General features: G+C 45.2%; 1 protein-coding gene across 4 annotated transcripts in view; it reads left to right on the forward strand.

Annotated features, from left to right (window-relative positions):
- Positions 1 to 13,730, forward strand: part of LOC127644671 (guanine nucleotide-binding protein G(I)/G(S)/G(O) subunit gamma-7-like) — a 50,046-nt gene that overhangs the window by 5,602 nt on the left and 30,714 nt on the right. The window lies entirely within an intron of this gene.

Raw genomic sequence — 13,730 nt, forward strand, 5'->3', positions numbered from 1 at the left:
CACAAAAAATTGCACAAAAGCATATTTCTCTGATTATGCCATTATGGGTAATTCCTATTTTTTTAGTACATTTATTATAAACAGACACATCTATGTGTAAATTACCATATATTTACAGTAAATTTACTCTTTTCTAAATTTAATTAGATCAATTAACAGTTTCCAGACATGTATTGTATTTTATATAAATATATATATATATATATATATATATATATATATATATATATATATATATATATATATATATATATATATATATACATACAGGGTTGGGAGGGTTACTTTTGAAATGTATTCCACTACAGATTACAGATTGCAAGCTGTCAAAGGTAATTTATAATGTATTCTGTTAGATTACTCTAGGTCAGTAAAGTATTCTAAATACTTTGGATTACTTCTTCAGATTTTTTTTCACTTGTTTTGACTATAAAAACTCTGCCAGTACAGTAAGACAAAATACACATGTTAAAAATACATTCTCTGAAACACCTAAATATCTTATGCAGTGTTGCTTCTAAAACTAGATGAATCAAATTAATCTTGTTTTAAGGATTTTCAGATATTGTTACAGGAAAACAATACAAAAATTATTATCAAGAATATGATTTTTGCCCTAATATCAAAGGTCTTACTAGAAAAAAAGGAATTATGGTCCAACGTGATTTTTCTTGATTAAAAAATATGATCGTTCTGTAACGTTTAAGACAATGTATTTACATGCATTCTATTAGTATGCAGGGTACATTTAAGAAGTATCTCATATGCGTTCGCTGTGTGACTAGAGAGTTACTTCTCAGTCTGTGTGCAGGTGGATGATGACCGATCTGCTCTACCTGACCTTTATTATACTTTTATGTTTTGTGATGCTTATGGTTTGTTAATTTTCTCATGTATGAGAAGAGCATGCATCCTGTGTATCTGCCATTAAATGTGTGGAATACAGACTTTTGCTGTTTGGCTTCGTGATTTGTCAGACTAAACCATTTATATTGGGGGGAAAAGCATTACAGTGCCTGGCAATATGTGCATGTAAAATGACTAGAAATAGCATTTTAGCTTAGTGTAAAGCTGACAATTTACACAAGGTTTATTTCTATTTCTTCTGCTCCTGTAACCCGGTCACACACACACAAGATGAGACAGTCATAATGTGGATGAAACTGCTTTTAATGTTTATTAAAAGCAGTGCAGGCAAAAGTACAAAACAAGGGAAATCCAGTGAGAGTAGTCGAGGGGGAGCGTAAGGTCGGAAGCCGGGGAAACAACGATATAAACAAGGGGGCAGATCTAATGAGGGAGGTGAACGATAAGCGGGAAAACAGTTAACAACTAGGGCGAAGGACAAGACGAGACTAGCGGGAACAAAGACAGGGGAACGAGAGAGTTGGCAAGCTAAGAGGATAATCAAGAGGAGGGAGGTCGAAACTAGACGAAACTAGCAGGGGCAAAACTAGACGAGACTAGCGGGGCATAAACACGGGAATCTAAATACATACAATACATACAATAACCAACGGGAAACAAACGGAAGGATAGTGTATTTATAGGGGCGAGTGCAGGTGTAAACAATGACAGGTGACGAGACGAGTGCAGGTGTAACTAATGTGTGGGGATAGGAAGCGCGTGAGTGTAAGTGGTCATAATGTTCTGGCAGATGAGCGGGAAGAGAGCACGCCATGGAGTGCATGTGTGTCAGAGGGGAGAGAGTTTACGAGCGCAGAGCTCGTAATAGCAAACCGGGCGTGAAAGCCTGAGGGAGGAAAAAGAGCGCACGAGCTCAAGGGGGCGGAGCGAGGGAGCGGGAAGCGAGCACGCTCGGAGTGTATGGGTGCGTGCTCGAGGAAGCCGGAGATGGGGCAGAGGAGCGGGGTTCGTGACAGTACTCCCCTCTGAATAGGACGGCTCCTGACGGCCACGCTGGGTTGCGTGAGCTCGAGGGGACAGAACGAGCGTGTGAGCTCGAGGGGACAGAACGAGCGTGTGAGCTCGAGGGGACAGAAGGCACAAAAGGGGAATGAAACAGTCCATGGGGGTCAACGGGCAGTTCAAGGCAAGGTCAGGGGAACATAGTGGACAGGCGGGTGGTCGGGAGGTCTAGGGGGCAGCCATAGGGCAGAGACTGGGTCAGGAGGTCTGGAAGGCAACTCCTGAGGACAGGGATTGGGTCCGGGGTCTGGAAGGTGACCACCAGACAGGAATAGGGTCCGGAGGCCAGGGAAGAGGCCACAGGACAGGTAGAGGGTCAGGAAGTCCGGGCTGAGCCGTGAAAGGCGGAGCCGCCAGGGGCGGCACCGTGAGTTGGCTCCGGAGGTGGGGTCCTGGAAGGCTCCGGAGGTGGAGCCGAAGGAGGCTTTAGGGGCGAAGGCCTGGAAGGCTCTGGAGGTGGAGCCAAGGGGGCTTTAGGGGCTAAGGCCTGGAAGGCTCAGGAGGCGGAGCCGAAGGAGGCTTTAGGGGCTAAGGCCTGGAAGGCTCTGGAGGTGGAGCCAAGGGGGCTTTAGGGGCTAAGGCCTGGAAGGCTCAGGAAGTGGAGCCCATGGAGGTGGCGCCGTAGGAGGCTCCAGAGGTGAAGCCCTGGAAGGCTCTGGAGGCAGAGCCGAGGGAGGTGACGCCGTGGGAGGTGGCGCCGTAGGAGGCTCCAGGAGTGAAGCCCTGGTAGGCTCTGGAAGGCAGAGCCGGGGAGGTGACGCCGAGGGAGGCGGAGCCGCAGGAGGCTCCAGAGGCTAATCTCTAGAGGGCTCTGGAGTCTTAGGGAGCAGAGCCATGAGAGGCTCGGGAGGTGGAGCCGTAGGAGGCTCTGGTGGTGGAGCCGTGGAAGGCTCGAGAGGCGGAGCCCTAGGAAGCTCTGGAGTCCTAGGGAGCAGAGCCATGAGAGGCTCGGGAGGTGGAGCCGTGAGGAGGCTCTGGAGGGGGAGCCGTGAGGAGGCTCGGGAGGCAGAGCCATAGGAGCCTCTAGTGGCTCGAGCCCTGGGAGGCTCGGGAGGAGGCTCTGGAGGGGGAGCCGTGAGGAGGCTCGGGAGGAGAGCCGAGGAGCCCTGAGAGGCTTGAGAGGAGGAGGAGCCCTGAAAGACTCGAGAGGGGGAGCCCTGAGAGGCTTGAGAGGGGAGGAGCCCTGAGAGACTCGGGAGGGGCGGAGCCCTGAGAGGCTCGAGAGAGGCGAGAGCCGTGAGAGGCTTGAGAGGGTGGAGCCATGAAAGACTCGAGAGGGGACGCCCTGAGAGGCGGAGGAGCCCTGAGAGACTCGAGAGGTGAAGCCGTGAGAGGCTTGAGGGGTGGAGCCATGAAAGACTCGAGGGATGGAGCCCTGAAAGACTCGAGAGGCGAGCCGTGAGAGGCTTGAGGGGTGGAGCCATGAAAGACTCGAGGGATGGAGCCCTGAGAGACTCGAGAGGCTGGCCGTGAGAGGCTTGAGGGGTGGAGCCATGAAAGACTCGAGGGATGGAGCCCTGAGAGACTCGAGAGGCGAGCCGTGAGAGGCTTGAGGGGTGGAGCCATGAAAGACTCGAGGGATGGAGCCCTGAGAGACTCGAGAGGCGAGCCGTGAGAGGCTTGAGGGGTGGAGCCATGAAAGACTCGAGGGATGGAGCCTTGAGAGACTCGAGAGGCGAGCCGTGAGAGGCTTGAAGGGTGGAGCCCTGAGGGACTTGAGGGGTAGAGCTCTGGGAGGCTCGTGAGGAGGAGCCCTAGGAGGCTCGTGAGGGGCCCTTGGAGACTCAGTGAGGCGGAGCCCGGGAGGGCTCAGAGGGGCTGAGCAGAACCCGACAGAGCCGTGGGAGGCTCTGAGGGCGGAGCAGAACCCGGCAGAGCCGTGGGAGGCTCTGAGGGCGGAGCAGAACCCGGCAGAGCCGTGGAAGACTCTGAGGGCGGAGCAGAGGTCTGCAGAGCCGTGGAAGACTCTGAGGGCGGAGCAGAGGTCTTGAGCACAAGACGAGACTGGGGAGAAGGGACCCTCTTCCTTCTCTTACGTCTTCGGCCAACAGGGGACGTGGCCATGGGGACGGTCGAGGCTACAGGCGCTGGCTCAGGGGGGGGTCGAGGCTACAGGCGCTGGCTCACCGGCCGTGGCAGGCAGGGGCGCTGGCTCACCGGCCGTGGCGGGCATGGGCGCTGGCTCGTTGGCCGTGGTGGGCATGGCCGCTGGCTCGTTGGCCGTGGCGGGCATGGCCGCCGGCTCGTTGGCCGTGGCGGGCATGGCCGCCGGCTCGTTGGCCGTGGCGGGCATGGGCGTTGACTCGCTGGCCGTGCCAGGCCTCGAGGCTGGGACCGTGACAGGCCTCGGGACTGGGGCCGTGTCAGGCTTAGGGACTGGGGCCGTGTCAGGCTTAGGGACTGGGGCCGTGGTAGGCTTCAAAGCGGGGGCCGTGGTAGGCTTCAAAGCGGGGGCCGTGGTAGGCCTCAAAGCGGGGGCCGTGGTGTAGAGCGCTGGTTCAGTATCTGCCTCCCCCACAGTAAACGAGGAACCAGCGTACAGTAGGGCGAGGTCAATAAACTGAGCCAGGTTGAGGGAGCAGCGACCACCAGGCATTAATGATGAGGTTGGCTCATTCAGTCCACACTGAAAAATAGTCTTCAGAGCCACCTCATTAAAATTCACCTGGTTGGCCAGGGCACAAAAATCCACAACATAATCCTCCAAGGGTCGACTCCCTGGCGCAAACACACGAGTCGAGCCGCTGGCTCCACAATGTTAAGGGCGGGCTATGGGTTACATAACCGCTGCCTCGCAAAAAAACCCTTGGTCAGCGTCCGAAGAGCCGTCAAACCTCTCAGGGGTTGAAGGCTCACGGCGCCAGAAATGCGCTGGGAGCATCAACGGGCTCAGGGACAGACACAGGTAGAACAGGGTGACAAAAGTCAAACAAAGTGCTTACCTGCTGTCCCTGGGCCGTGAGTGCGTGGTAATCTCTCCCAGCCGCAAATCCGCGCTCAGAACACGCCACAAAAATCCGCTCTAGAGAGCTGCGCGAATCCGTAGGCGTACATTGTGACTGTCTACGGTGAGGTTGGTTATTCTGTAACCCGGTCACACACACACAAGATGAGACAGTCACAATGTGGATGAAACTGCTTTTAATGTTTATTAAAAGCAGTGCAGGCAAAAGTACAAAACAAGGGAAATCCAGTGAGAGTAGTCGAGGGGAGCGTAAGGTCGGAAGCCGGGAAACAACGATATAAACAAGGGGCAGATCTAATGAGGGAGGTGAACGATAAGCGGGGAAAACAGTTAACAACTAGGGCTGAAGGACAAGACGAGACTAGCGGGAACAAAGACAGGGGAACGAGAGAGTTGGCAAGCTAAGAGGATAATCAAGAGGAGGGAGGTCGAAACTAGACTGAAACTAGCAGGGGCAAAACTAGACGAGACTAGCGGGGGCATAAACACGGGAATCTAAATACATACAATACATACAATAACCAACGGAAACAAACGGAAGGATAGTGTATTTATAGGGGCGAGTGCAGGTGTAAACAATGACAGGTGACGAGACGAGTGCAGGTGTAACTAATGTGTGGGGATAGGAAGCGCGTGAGTGTAAGTGGTCATAATGTTCTGGCAGATGAGCGGGAAGAGAGCACGCCATGGAGTGCATGTGTGTCAGAGGGGAGAGAGTTTACTGAGCGAGAGCTCGTAATAGCAAACCGGGCGTGAAAGCCTGAGGGAGGAAAAAGAGCGTACGAGCTCAAGGGGGCGGAGCGAGGGAGCGGGAAGCGAGCACGCTCGGAGTGTATGGGTGCGTGCTCGAGGAAGCGGAGATGGGGCAGAGGAGCGGGGTTCGTGACAGCTCCAAACTTACTTCAAACTTCTCTGTCTGCTCATATAAAAATAAGAAAGTGTTTCACTGCTGTTTAAATGCACTTTGGATCACATAATTTATGTATAAATGTTTTCTATCTGAAAGGACTAAATATTAAATTAAACAAATGACAATAAAATGCAAAATAATCTGTTCAGTAATCTAAATACTTTTTGAATGTAACTGTATTCTAATTACCAGTGATTTAAATTGTAACCATTGTGGAATACAGTTACTTGTATTTTGTATTTTAAGTACCTATTCCCGTTACATGCATTTCGTTACTCCCCAACACTGTGTGTGTGTGTGTGTGTGTGTGTGTGTGTGTGTGTGTGTGTGTGTGTCATATATATTCACACACAAAGATAAATATGTACAAATCTCTGTCTAATATATATATACACACACACACACACACACACACAGTGCATCTGGAAAGTATTCACAGCGCTTCACTTTTTCCACATTTTGTTATGTTACAGCCTTATTCCAAAATTGATTAAATTAATTATTTTCCCATAATCACAACGTGAAAGATGTTTGTTTGAAATCTTTGCAAATTTATTAAAAATAAAAAATAAAAATAAAGAAAAATTTAAATCACATGTACATAAGTATTCACAGCCTTTGCTCAATACTTTGTTGAAGCACCTTTGGCACAATTACAGCCTCAAGTCTTTATGTATGATGCTACAAGCTTGGCACACCTATTTTTGGGCAGTATTTCCAATTCATCTTTGCAGGACCTCTCAAGCTCCATCAGGTTGGATGGGGAGCGTCAGTGCACAGCCATTTTCAGATCTCTCTAGAGATGCTCAGTTGGGTTCAAGTCTGATGCTGCAACCACCATGCTTCACTGTAGGGATGGTATTGGCCAGGTGATGAGCGGAGCCTGGTTTCCTCCAGACATGACGCTTGCCATTCAGGCCAAAACGTTCAATCTTTTGTTTCTCGTGGTCTGAGAGTCCCTCAGGTGCCTCTTGGCAAATGTGCCTGTCATGTGCCTTTTACTGAGGAGTAGCTTCCGTCTGGCTACTCTACCATACAGGCCTGATTGGTGGAGTGCTGCAGAGATGGTTGTTCTTCTGGAAGGTTCTCCTCTCGCCACAGAGAAACACTGGAGCTCTGTCAGAGTGACCATCGGGTTCTTGGTCACCTCCCTGACTAAGGCCCTTCTCCCCCGATCGCTCAGTTTGGCCAGGCGGCCAGCTCTAGGAAGTCCTGGTGGTTCCAAACTTCCATTTACGGAAGATGGAGGCCACTGTGCTCATTGGGACCTTCAATGCTGCAGAAATTGTTCTGTAACCTTCCCCAGATCTGTGCCTCGATATAATCCTGTCTCTGAGGTCTACAGACAATTTCTTGGACTTCATGGCTTGATTTCTGCTCTGACATGCACAGTTAACTGTGGGACCTTATATAGACAGTTGTGTGTGCCTTTCCAAATCATGTTCAATCAACTGAATTTTCCACAGGTGGACTCAAATCAAGTTGTAGAAACAGCTCAAGGATGATCAGTGGAAACAGGATGCACCTGAGCTCAATTTTGAGTGTCATGGCAAAGGCTGTCAGTGTGATTTTTTTTGTTTTTTATTTTTAATAAATTTGCAAAGATTTACAAGATGTATTTACACTGGTGGCTAAAAGTTTGGAAAAATACAGATTTTGCTGTTTCAGAAGGAAATTGGTTCTTTAATTCACCAAAGTGGCATTCAACTGATCACAAAGTGTAGTCAGGACATTACTGATGTAAAAACAGCACCATCACTATTTTTTGATCAAATCTAGACAGGACCCATTTTCAGCAGCCATCACTCCAACACCTTATCCTTGAGTAATCATGCTAAATTGCTAATTTTGTGCTAGAAAATCACTTGCCATTATATCAAACACAGTTAAAAGCTATTTGGTTCAATAAATGAAGCTTAACATTGTCTTTGTGTTTGTTTTTGAGTTGCCACAATATGCAATAGTCTTAAGGTCAATATTAGGTCAAAAATGGCAACAAAAAAAAAAGTTTTCTCTAGAAACTCATCAGTCAATCATTGTTTTGAGGAATGAAGGCTATAAAATGCTTGAAATTGCCAAAAAACTGAAGATTTCATACAAAGGTTCACTACAGTCTTGTAGTGGACAACTGGCTCTAACAAGGACAGAAAGAGACGTGGAAGGGCAGGTTTCATAAAAACCACTTGACTTGACATTTGACTTTAGATGTACAACTAAACAAGAGGAAAAGTACATCAGAGTCTCTAGTTTGAGAAATAGATGACTCACGTGTCCTCAGCTGACAGCTTCATTGAATTCTACCCTCTCAACACAGTTTCATGTACAACAGTAAAGAGAAGACTCAGGGGTGCAGGTCTTATGGGAAGAATTAAAAAGAAAAGCCACTTCTGAAACAGAAAAAGAAAAGGTTAATGTGGGCAAAGAAACACAGACATTGAACTACAGATAATTGGAAAAGAGTGGAGCTTTTGTGGGATCAGCTTGACTGTAAGGTGCATGCGAAGTGGCCAACATGACAGCCAAATCTATGGCAAGTGCTAAAGGAAGCGTGGGGTGAAATGTCACCTGAGTATCTGGACAAACTGACAGCTAGAATGCTAAGGAACTGCAAAGCTGTCATTGCTGCACATGGAGGATTTTTTAATGAGAAGTAGTTTACAAAGTAATTGTAATTTTTCACGTTATTAATGTCCTGACTATACATTGTTATCAGTTGAATTCCACCTTGTTGAATAAAAGTACCATTTTCTATCCATAAGAGCAAAATCTGTACATTATTCCAAACTTTTGGCTAATTGCCTAAAGGCTTGACTGGAATTTTCCAAGGTCAGAAGTTTACATACACTTTGTTAGTAATTGGTAGCATTGCCTTTAAATTGTTTAACTTGGGTCAAACGTTTTGAGTAGCCTTCCACAAGCTTCTCTCAATAAGTTGCTGGAATTTTGACAGAACTGGTGCAACTGAGTCAGGTTTGTAGGGCTCCTTGCTCATACACATTTTTTTTCCAGTTGTCGGATTGAGTTTTGGGCTTTGTGATGGTCAATACCTTGACTTTGTTTTCCTTAAGCCATTTTGCCACAACTTTGGAGGTATGCTTGAGGTCATTGTCTGTTAGAAGACACATTTACATTACATTTATGCATTTGGCAGACGCTTTTATCCAAAGCGACTTACAGAGCTCTTAGTACAGGGACAATCCCCCTGGAGCAACCTGGAGTTAAGTGCCTTGCTCAAGGACACAATGGTGGTGGCTGTGGGGCTCGAACCAGCATCCTACTGATTACCAGATTACCAGTTATGTGCTTAGACCACTACACCATACATTTGTAACAGTCCCTCTTGCAGCAAAGAACCCCCACAACATGATGCTGCCACCCCCATGCCTCATGGTTGGGATGGTGTCTTCAGCTTGCAAGTCTCACCCTTTTTCCTCCAAACATAACGATGGTCATTATGGCCAAACAGTTATTTTTTCTTCAGACAGAGGACATTTCTCCAAAAAGTAAGATCTTTGTCCCCATGTGCACTTGCAAACTGTAGTCTGGCTTTTTTATGGCAGTTTTGGAGCAGTGGCTTCTTCCTTGCTGAGCAGCCTTTCAGGTTATGTTGATATAGGACTTGTTTTACTGTGGATATAGATACTTGTCTACCGGCACCTTGAAAATTAGAATTTTGGGATGCTATGTAGCACATGCCTTTTCTCCTATAGTCACCAAACATTGATCTCCTAAAAAATGAATAAGAGGAAATGCTCGTATCTTTTGCGTGCATTGTGCGATTTAGATCAAAATTGAGATTTATGTTTGGTATTGGGGGCTGATCACATGGATATGACTATTGTGGGGCACAATCATAGTGGCACCAACTGGCAGCAGGAAGTGACTTTGGAATAGCACTCATTTATTTTGATCTGAACTGCTTCAGTTTTTATATTCATATGTTTGAGGTACTTGGCATGCTTCAATTTTTATGAACTTTTGCACACACATCGGCCATTAGTGCTGGGCAAAGATTAATTCATGGGTGTGTTGAAGGGGCCATAAAGAAAATGGCCATATTTAGGGGACTCTGTAGCACATCCCTTTTCAGCTACTGTCACCAAACTTTATACATACTATATGTAGATCTAATCAAGCCGGACAACTTTCACACCACAGACATTAGATCCGCCCAACAGGAAGTCAGCCATTTTGGAATGTTTGAAACTGGAATGGCTCTGGAATTTGAAATACTCCTTATAGGGAATTCATCTGATTGGCACCAAACTTAGGCAACGTCATGCCAAAACATTGAAGGTGCTGAATTGTGAATGGATTGTTGATGTCTCAAATGGTGTCTCCATGGCGATGCGATAAATTAACAAAAAAATTGGAAGAAAGAATTGTCTCATATCTTCTGCGTGCATCGTTTGATTGACCCGTATGTTGGTCTTGAGGGCTACTCACTTTGATGTATCTACTGTGGGTCACAGTCATAGCATCACCAACTGGCAGCAGGAAGAGTGGCCCTTAAAACAGTCTTTGGAAGAAAAAAAATTAACATTTACAAATATCGCTTCAAAATCTTTTATGCATTGCTTTACTAAAGCCGCCTGGAGGAAATGGGTCCACAGTACTTGGGCCCATTGATTGCTGCTTTCAGCTATATTGTTGATCTTGTAATTCTGTGTCTTGCTGTTGTATTTCTTTGAGTACTGGAATTATTTAATAAAAAAATACCAGGACCAAATTATATTCATGACTTTCAGCTCCGTTTTCTGACTTTTTACAGTTCTTAAGTGTAAATTCTAGGGATGGGTGTTCTAGAGTAATTTTGCAGTTGAATTCTCTAACCCACAAAAAAAATCAGAAATGAAAATGCAAGTTTAAAATAACAAGTAGGGTACAGGGTTAAAAAATTAGGTTTAATAACTTCAACCTAAGTGTATGTGAACTTCTGACTTCAACTATATACAGTGAGGAAAATAAGTATTTGAACACCCTGCTATTTTGCAAGTTCTCCCACTTGGAAATCATGGAGGGTCTGAAATTGTCATCGTAGGTGCATGTCCACTGTGAGAGACATAATCTAAAAAAAAATCCAGAAATCACAATGTATGATTTTTTTAACTATTTATTTGTATGATACAGCTGCAAATAAGTATTTGAACACCTGTCTATCAGCTAGAATTCTGACCCTCAAAGACCTGTTAGTCTGCCTTTAAAATGTCCACCTCCACGCCATTTATTATCCTAAATTAGATACACCTGTTTGAGGTCGTTAGCTGCATAAAGACACCTGTCCACCCCATACAATCAGTAAGAATCCAACTACTAACATGGCCAAGACCAAAGAGCTGTCCAAAGACACTAGAGACAAAATTGTACACCTCCACAAGGCTGGAAAGGGCTACGGGAAATTGCCAAGCAGCTTGGTGAAAAAAGGTCCACTGTTGGAGCAATCATTAGAAAATGGAAGAAGCTAAACATGACTGTCAATCTCCCTCGGACTGGGGCTCCATGCAAGATCTCACCTCAATGATCCTAAGAAAGGTGAGAAATCGCCCAGAACTACACGGGAGGAGCTGGTCAATGACCTGAAAAGAGCTGGGACCACCGCTTCCAAGGTTACTGTTGGTAATACACTAAGACGTCATGGTTTGAAATCATGCATGGCACGGAAGGTTCCCCTGCTTAAACCAGCACATGTCAAGGCCCGTCTTAAGTTTGCCAATGACCATTTGGATGATCCAGAGGAGTCATGGGAGAAAGTCATGTGGTCAGATGAGACCAAAATAGAACTTTTTGGTCATAATTCCACTAACCGTGTTTGAAGGAAGAAGAATGATGAGTACCATCCCAAGAACACCATCCCTACTGTGAAGCATGGGGGTGGTAGCATCATGCTTTGGGGGTGTTTTTCTGCACATGGGACAGGGCTGACTGCACTGTATTAAGGAGAGGATGACCGGGGCCATGTATTGCGAGATTTTGGGGAACAACCTCCTTCCCTCAGTTAGAACATTGAAGATGGGTCGAGGCTGGGTCTTCCAACATGACAATGACCCGAAGCACACAGCCAGGATAACCAAGGAGTGGCTCTGTAAGAAGCATATCAAGGTTCTGGCATGGCCTAGCCAGTCTCCAGACCTAAACCCAATAGAGAATCTTTGGAGGGAGCTCAAACTCCGTGTTTGTCAGGGACAGCCCAGAAACCTGACTGATCTAGAGAAGATCTGTGTGGAGGAGTGGGCCAAAATCCCTCCTGCAGTGTGTGCAAACCTGGTGAAAAACTACAGGAAACATTTGACCTCTGTAATTGCAAACAAAGGCTACTGTACCAAATATTAACATTGATTTTCTCAGGTGTTCAAATACTTATTTGCAGCTGTATCATACAAATAAATTGTTAAAAAATCATACGTTGTGATTTCTGGATTTTTTTTTTTAGATTATGTCTCTCACAGTGGACATGCACCTACGATGACAATTTCAGACCCCTCCATGTTTTCCAAGTGGGAGAACTTGCAAAAGAGCAGGGTGTTCAAATACTTATTTTCCTCACTGTATATATATATTTATATTTATAAAGCTGTCCCACTGTAATACAATTTTTTTTTTAATGCCATAGGCCAGGGCTAAAAAAAGAAAGTAGAGTAAAGCCCTCTATAAATATATTTCACCACAGAGTGGCAGTATGTCGCTTCATTAGAGAAACTATGCTGTTGTTTTCCACCGTGTTTCCATCTGTAGTTACATTCAGTTCAGTCTAGACGGGCTAAACCCCTGACCAGATTCCTACTGTCTTGCGTCAGCTGACTGATTCACAGACTGAGGGGGGAAAGTGTGGGTTCCTATTTAAAAAAACATTCATCAGGGGAAAACACCTTAAGATTCTTAAGTCTGGATTGTACGCAAATATGGTGTCTGGTTATTTATAGAACTTTTTTTTTTTTTTTTGTGCCAGACAGGAAGTTTAGGAATTACAGATTTTGCCATACAATGTCAGTGACTGATAGCCATGGGCTAAAGTCATGCATGTCTTACCAGCACTTTCAGAATAAACAATATGCAAAACTCACTTAAAAATGTATAAAAAGTTCTCCAAAAATGTCTCTATTTAGACACCATTTAACCTGTATTATTGCCAATACAGACTTATAAAGGGCTTTTCGCTTGATGTAAAATCTTAAAAATCTCTGCAATCTTAAGATTTTGCACAGTTTGTCTTCCACTATGTCTAACTGTATAGGTAAACCTGATATTAAATATTAAACCTTTATTAAATAAACAATCAAGTGCAAAAGTTTAAACATCACCTAAAGCAGATTTCGATCATCCCTTTTTAAATTGCAGAGACAACTAAGTAATCCATTTATATTTTCCAAAAAGTGAAAACACTGTGTCTCTATAGTGCTATTTTATTGACTCAACCAATGGCATGGGTTTGGGGCAGTACAATGGTAGGTGCAGGGAATATTCGGAAGAGCTGTCTGAAAAAAATATTTAATTTCACAATTGACAGAAATTACATTACACACTTTAAAAAAAATTGTCAAACCGATTATCCATCTATCTTTACACACATTAAGCTTTAACACAATTCAGTGAAGTTGAATAATTCCATATATAACATATTACCTATATATAACATATAACAACATACCAGCTTTCTTCTAACATGTCACATAACTTAAATAATACATGCAATATATATTCCAATTCACTGTCACATTGAAATGCTACATATGATTTATTCAAAGGGTAGTTAAATAGTAACAAATATATTTGTCATGTTATAGCTTTTGTGAAGTTTCGCAAGCTACAAGAGGTTGTTATTAAGCAGCTGGATGTGTGGTCTGTAGGTGAATACCCCACACTTAGTCTTATGCTGTCTGAGTGTCTGTGTTGTGAAAGAACTGAACTCTGTTATGAAAAGCTTGGTGA

The sequence above is a fragment of the Xyrauchen texanus genome, chromosome 6 (genome assembly GCF_025860055.1).
Source record: "Xyrauchen texanus isolate HMW12.3.18 chromosome 6, RBS_HiC_50CHRs, whole genome shotgun sequence".
NCBI classification, from domain to species: domain Eukaryota; kingdom Metazoa; phylum Chordata; class Actinopteri; order Cypriniformes; family Catostomidae; genus Xyrauchen; species Xyrauchen texanus.